Genomic DNA, 7,945 nt, shown 5'->3' with positions numbered 1-7,945 from the left:
AACGGGAAATGCAACGCACGACACAAAGAAGAGACGAGTGCACAAGATGTTTACGTGGAAAGCCGAAAGAGGGAAAAAACCACGGCAGGCCACAAGCTGCAAACTATCACTATGCTAGAATGTACAACAGCGAGTTCACGGAGGCAACGACCTCGTGCTCACGATCCTCGCCACAGGCGACGGTTACAACAGAGGCAACGACCTCTTTCTCTCTCTCTCTCTCTCTCTCTCTCTCTCTCTCTCTCTCTCTCTCTCTCTGTGTACACAATTACGCGCTCTATCTCCTTCCACCAACAAGAAAATGACAACAACTATAGTAAAAGTTTGCCCTAAGTCATATTTATACTAATATGACTTTTCGGCTATTTACAAATATATCCACGATGGACTCTCAGAAACATATTTACAAATATCTCTCTTCATCCGAAGAGCGCTCCTCACCGGGCCTGCATCATCTGGATCTTGCCGGGCACTCATCATCCGGTTCTTACCGGGTCTGCACCATCCGGCTCTCCGTAGCCGGGTACTCCTCATCCGGTTTCCCATTCGGTGGGACCCGTCTCCCAACACCGATCTTCTCCTAGAGCTCATGAGCCTTGCTCTCTTCATTGAAGTTGTTGTATAGACTCATGTCGATGAAACAACGTATATACGCCGTTGTTTTTATGTGCATCACCTCCCATATCGTGGCGTCGATTTTGTCTGGTCTCTTGTCCCCGAACTGAACTGGCAACCAAATATCTTTAACCACAAGCATGTCCCTCATGTTTGACTTCCACACTGAATAGTTGGAGCCGGTGAGCTTGAACATGCCTCCCAACGAATCGTCCATTTTCTGTGTCGTTTCGCTCTGATACCACTTTGACAGGAACACACTCTCCCGATGAACAACGCTCGGCCACAACCGAGCCTAGAATCAAAACACAGAAAAAAAAAACGTGGAATGAATGCACAACACAACGGAGAGAAGAGTACACATGATGTTTAATGTGGAAAACCCTGAGAGGGAAAAACCACGGGAGTCCACAGACTCCAAACTATCACTATATCACAATGATTACAACAATGAGCTCACGGAGGCAACGACCTCGTGCTCACGATCTTTGCCACAGGCGGCGGTTACAACAGAGGCAACCACCTTTCTCTCTCTCTCTCTCTCTCTCTCTCTCTCTCTCTATACACTATTACGTGCTCTCTCTTCTTGCACTTCCTAATACTAGGTTTGGCCCGAATGGCTCCATCGGCTAGTCAACTTCTTCAACCGATTGGCATTCGGCTTCTCCAGCCGATCCTCCTTAGTTGACTCGACTGTTGGCATCTTCAACCAATCCGGTCTGCTAGTCTTTAACCATTCCGCTCATGTTAAGGTTGTCTCTCAATAATACCCATTCCAAATTTCGGTGGTGGTTCTACAATTGGATGCGTTGGGAGCTTACCCACTACGATTATGCCAACAGTGGTTGCACATGGCGCGCATAAAATAGAATTGGCAAAAAAATGTAATTAGCTTCAAGTAAGGGAAGACAAATGTTTAAATTCCAACGTAGGATCACGTGGCAACAAAACCCCACTTTATGTTGTTGTGAAGATCTATCACTATGTGAAGATCCGGTCGTCGTCTCACCGGCTTCGTCGGTTACCGTCGTCGATTATTACCATTGGTCGCCGTTGCCAGTTACCATCGGCGGATTCGTCCAAAACGTATGGTTATATGCATTTGGCTACATCCATTTGTTAAGTCATACAACTTAACCTTTCTATGCTCCACACATAGACATAAAGATAATAGCTTTTGCTCTGCATTATATATGGTGGGATCCTTATTTGTTCTGTCTATGTGGGATATCACATATTTTTCTCTTCTTCTTTGCAAACTTTATACCCGCATAACTTGACACTTAGATGTCCGTTTCCTACGTAGTAAAGTACATTCAGAAGCTTTTCTAGACCTCCATCTTTTTATACCGAGATATTAAACTTATTTAAAATAGTATCTTTACTATTATTGTTTTATATTTCGTGAGAAGAACCACACTCAATTTCGTATGTTCCTTACAAGTTTAACACTATCGCCGAAAATCTTCACAACAACATTCAAGGAATTAATATAATGGAAGGGCTAGCCAACGAGGTGGACCAGTACCTCGAAGACAATCTTAAGATAGTTTCATTGTTCAAAGACAGAGATGGACAAAGAATTACAGGAGCCGTATCCGAAAGCCGTCATAGCATCTCGACCGGACCTGTAGATTGTGAAGGAAATGAAGCTAGAAGAGACAACGATGATGATCGAATTGTTGACAGCGTAGAAGGATGTCTTTGCTTGGTCGTACGAAGACATGAAGGGGCTCAAGCCAAAATTTTATTAGGATCGGATCCACTTGAGTAAGGATGCGAATCCATTATAGCAAAGATGGTACCGGATGAACCCAAATTACGTTGCGAAAGTAAAAGAGGAGATTGACAAATTGTTGGGAGTCGACTTTATTTGGCCAGTCAAGCAACCAACATGGCTAAGCCCAATTGACTACTTGGATCATCTTCGGCTATGTTGGAGAAGTGTCAGACAGTCCACTAAAGTCTTAATCTCGGAAAATGCGTGCTCCGAGTAACTAGTGGTGCATTACTTGGCCATATCATCAGTGAAGAGGGCATTGTGGCATATCCAAATAAGGTAAAAGCTATTTTGGAGGTACCAGCTCAGAGGCATCGATGAAAGCGTGACAGCAAACTAAAGTGGGCAAGGCAATATTAGATTTCCAAACAATAATGGAATTAAAACATGAAAACTCAAATTGCAATGGGCAAGACCATATTGGATTGTATGAGTCATTGACAATGCAACCTTAGAGCTCGACACAATCTGAGCTGAAGTGGTCCAAAAACGAGTTAACAACTACTGATTGAAGCCGTACTAAAAAAGATACCACCAAACCTACTCTCAAGTTCCAAGGAAGAAACCTCGAGGAAAATGTTCATTACATTAATGATCATGTCGAATCAAATGTTTTGGTAGCTTGAATCATAGAATCATTTTTGTGATTCTGTGAGTTCGAATGGACTTCATATCCATGCTCACGAGTGTGTCATGTGTCAATGGTATGATCATTCCTAGCATTATTTATTAAATAATATTGTAAGTTCTAGTATTGAATTAGATATTAGAACAGTTGTGCCGTTTCGGATCTTGGAAGTTACATTGTTTTCGAATCTTGGAGGTTACTCCATTTCGGATCTTGTCAATTCATCCCGTAGAGGGGATACATATAAGAATACAAGGAGTAAGAATGAGAGAAGAATTGTAGAAAGTAATGTGCGGAAGCAAGTATGAAGACCGAACAGAAGGAAGGAAACTCAGGTTCAATGGAGAGCTTGAGCTTACGCAGTGTACTCGGGAGAGACAGAGAGAGAAAAACACAAAAAAACTATATTCAACAATAATACTCTGTCTGTACATAAGACGTGCTCAGTGAACACTTTTATACAAGCCCTAGAAGGACTGACCGAAGTACTGACAGTACTTCAATGCTCATCAAGAGCTCCTAAACTAACTCCCAAATATATTCCTCGCGGAATATCTTTCCTAATGGCCTCCCGGTTTATGCACTCGACCTAACCGATCGGTCCCAACCGATCCGGTCCTCGGCTTCTTCAGCCGATCCGGTCGATGTTGAGCTTGTCTCTCAACACTCCCCCTCAAGCTCAACTTGAGGCTCTTCGGGATCTTCACAGCACCGGTTCCTCCTGGCTTCTCGCCTCGCTTGCGCTCCTCGACCTGTTTGACTCCGCGCGCTTCGACCCTTCCGGTCGGCTTGTCTACTCATGTGGCCCTCATCAGCTCTTCTGTTGTTGCGGTGTTGACGCTTCTTCTACTGCCTTTTCTTCCGCTTGGGCCTCGGATGATTCAGCGTGTCTGAATCAAACATCTGAACCGACTCAGCTACCTCCGATCGGTTTTCGCTCTCGTCCGAGTTGGCTGTCTCCAACTCGTCTTCGGTCTTCTCGCCTTCGATGGCGTCATCTTCCCCATGCGTGGTTGGCTTCGGCTCTCTCCTTCGGTTGCTCCCCTTCTGTCCGCTTTCGGACTTTTTGGTGGGTCCATCCTCGGCTTCTTCAACCGATCCGAACTCGAACTCGACAACCGAGTCTACCGACTCAGACTTGGTGTCACAGTCTCCACTCCTTTCCTGCTGCCTTGCTTGGTCATTTGGGACTATTCTCCCCCTCAAGTTCGGCACATCGAGGTGACGCAACCCGAGCGCACCTGAGAATTGCCGCAACTTGTCCAGACCAAGAGGCTTGGTGAAGATGTCGGCAGCCTGCCGATCCGTCGGAACGTACTGAAGTTCGACTTCACCAGAAAGGACACGCTCACGGACGAAATGGTAGTGCACCTCAATGTGCTTGGTCCGTGCATGGAAAACGGGGTTCTTCGCGAGCTGGATGTTGCTGAGGTTGTCGCAGTAGATCATCGTCGGATCTGACACATCCACCTGCAGGTCCTTAAGTAGCCGCTTCAACCATATGGCTTCGCATGTCGCGACAGCCGCTCCTCGGTATTCAGCTTCGGTGCTCGACAATGCAACTGTCGGCTGCTTCTTACTGCTCGAGGTGATCGTGGCACTCCCGAGGGAGAACGCGTATCCGGACGTGGATCGGCGATCAGCGGTGTTGCCAGCCCAATCAACATCAGTGTAGCCGACTAACTACGCGGCTGCCACGGTCTGATATAGCAGTCCCCGGTCCTTAGTGTCGTTGACATACCGAAGTATGCGTTGCGCACACTGAAGGTGCTCCTCGGTAGGTCGCGCCATGAACTGACTGATCACCCCGATCGGATAACTGAGGTCGGGTCGGGTGATGGTCAAGTATATGAGGCTTCCGACAATTTGTCAGAACCTCGTCGGTGTTGGGAGACAGGTCCCTCTGGATGGGAAGGGAGAAGAACAGTGCTGATGAACAAACTCCGGATGGGAAGGGAGAAACCATATGAGGAGGACCCGGCTACGGAGAGCCGGATGATACAGACCCGGTGAAGACCGGATGAGGAATACCTGGCTACGGAGTGCCGGATGGTACAAACCCGATGAGAACCGGATGAAGAGACATATTCGTAAATATGTTTTCTGAGAGCCCATCGAGGCTACATTTGTAAATAGCCGAAAAGTCATATTAGTATAAATATGACTTAGGGCAAACTTTTAGTAACTGTTGTTGTCATTTTTCCTTGTTGGTGCAAGAAGAAGAGAGAGCACGTAATAGTGTACAGAGAGAGAGAGAGAGAGAGAGAGAGAAAGAGGTCGTTGCCTCTGTTGTAACCGGTTTATCGACATGAGCCTGTACAACAACTTCAATGAAGAGAGCAAGGCTCATGAGCTCTGGGAGAAGATCGGCATAATGTTTCAAAACAAAAATGTTGTTAATCAGGTTTCGGTATTCCGGAAGCTAGTAAGACTCCGGTACCAAGATGGCTGCAGCATGGCGGAGCATATGAATGCCTTCCAGGGGCTGATACACCAGGCAACGTCATTGGAAGTACATCTTGCCGATGAGGTACTAGCGCTACTCCTGCTCGGTTCCCTCCCGGATAGCTGGGAGACGTTGGTTGTCACTTTGGGCAACGCCGGGCCGGAAGGAAAACGGTTATCACTAGCAAGAGTAAAGTCGAGCTTGCTAGATGAGGAGGCGTGTCGGAAAGACAAAGATACGAGCTCCGACTCCAAAGCGCTTCTTACCGAATCGGAACGTGGAAGACAGAGAAACCGTAGTCCCCAGAACCGGGAGAAGTCGGGGACACGGTCAAAGTCAAGGGGGAGGCCCACTTGCTTCTATTGCGGCAAGCCGGGTCATTTCCAAAAGAACTGTCGGCATTTCCGTAAAGACAAGGAAACCGACGGTACCGATTCGAAGCGGACCCCGGACCGGAACGGTAAAGACCGGAAGGGGACGGGACGGAAGGGAACGACGGCACTCGCGGCAAGTGAAAAAGAGTTGATGCTCATCACCGAGGAGAGTGAAAATAAACCTTGCCGGCGACGAGATGACCTGGGTGGTAGACTCCGGAGCGTCGTTCCACCTTACCCCGAACCGGAAATGCTTCTCATCTTACTCAGCCGGTGACCATGGCTGTGTCCGGATGGGGAATGAAGGTACATGCCAAATTGTCGGCATAGGAGACGTGTGGCTGTCAACACCAACCAGATGCAAGTTGCTGCTGAAGGATGTCCGACACGTTCCGGAGGTTCGTCTGAACCTGTTTTAGCCGGTCGGCTAGATGGTGAAGGCTACACAGGTAGCATTCGGAATGGTGTCATGAAGTTCAGCAAAGGGAGCTTGATTGTGGCTTGGGTCCGGAAGGTCAACTCACTGTACCTAATGAATGCCCAGTTATGGCCGGAAGAAGTGAACGTGGCATCCGACACTACCGGTGAGCTGTGGCACAAGAGGCTGTGTCACATGAGTGAGAAGGGGATGAAGAGGCTTGCAGACGACAACCTCATTCCAGTGGAGAACGTGCACTTGAAGAAGTGCACTGATTGTCTGGCCGGTAAGCAAAACCGGACCTCCTTCCAACCAAGGCCACCGATGAGACGTAATGCACCACTCGAGTTGGCGCATACGGAAGTGTGTCAGGTAGACACGAAGTCACATGCCGGAGCGCAGTACTTCGTGACTTTCATAGATGACCACAGCCGGAAGCTGTGGGCCACACCATTGAAGACGAAGGTTCAGGTGTTATCCGTTTTCGAAGAGCTGCACGCGAGAGTGGAAAGAGAAATCGGTCGGAAGCTGAAGGCGGTTCGAGCAGATAATGGAGGAGAGTACCGGGGGCAGTTCGAGGAGTACTGCCGCTCGAAGGGAATCCGGCTTGAATTTACCGTGCCGAAGATGCCGGAACTAAACGGACTGGCCGAGAGTATGAACCGGACCATAATGGAGAGGGTCTGGAGTATGTTAGCGCATGCAAAACTACCCAAGAAGTTTTGGGCTGAGGCACTGTCGACGGCGACATACGTGATAAATAGATCACCCTCAGTACCCTTGGACGGAGACACGCCACAGAGAGTGTGGACCGGTAAGGAAGTATCCTACCGTCATCTGAAGGTGTTCGTGTGTCTCGCTTACGTGCATGTAGCTAAGGACCGGAGAGGAAAGTTAGATCCAAAGACCTGACCATGCATATTCCTCGGTTACGGTGACGATGAGTTCGTCTACCGAGTGTGGGACCCGGTCGACAAGAAGGTATTCCGGAGTCGAGATATTATCTTCATGGAGGACAAGACGCTCGCCGACTGGGAGTCGGAGAAGAAGATAATGAACTCTGAGTCGACCGGTAAGGATAGACTCTACGATGAGTAGACCCAACCGGCAAGAGACCGGTTAGCACTCGAGGAAGCAGCCGGTTACGGTGAGGATACCGGACCGGCAGAAGAAGAAGTAGAGGAAGCTGAAACCGGAACCGGCCAAGACCCCAAAACAGATCCGGATGATGAGCAAATGGAGGAGCCGGTTACCGAAGCCCGAAGACGGAGATATCCTCTTAGAGAGAGAAGGGCGCCCCGGAGATTTCCGGATGCAGAGCATGTTCTGCTGACTGATGAGGGGGAGCCGGAAAGCTTCGAAGAAGCGAAGGATGACACCCACAGCCGAAAATGGGTAAGTGCCATGTAGGACAAGATGGATTCCCTGCATGAGAACCATACGTACGAATTGGTGGAGTTGCCGAAAGGAAAGCGGGCACTCCGAAACAAGTGGGTGTACAAGTTGAAACCGGGAGATGCCGACAACCCCCCGAGATACAAAGCTACGATCGTGGCGAAGGGGTTCCAACAGAAGAAGGGCGTGGACTTCGACGAAATATTTGCCCCGGTAGTAAAGATGACCTCCATCCGGACGGTGCTGAGTATAGCAGCAAGCATGGACTTCGAGGTAGAACAGTTGGACG

This window comes from Azolla caroliniana, unplaced genomic scaffold (assembly GCF_043228905.1).
Source record: "Azolla caroliniana isolate FFs.n. ecotype wild unplaced genomic scaffold, voAzoCaro1.0.p SCAF_2, whole genome shotgun sequence".
In the NCBI taxonomy this organism is placed as follows: domain Eukaryota; kingdom Viridiplantae; phylum Streptophyta; class Polypodiopsida; order Salviniales; family Salviniaceae; genus Azolla; species Azolla caroliniana.
This window is presented reverse-complemented; position numbering follows the sequence as displayed.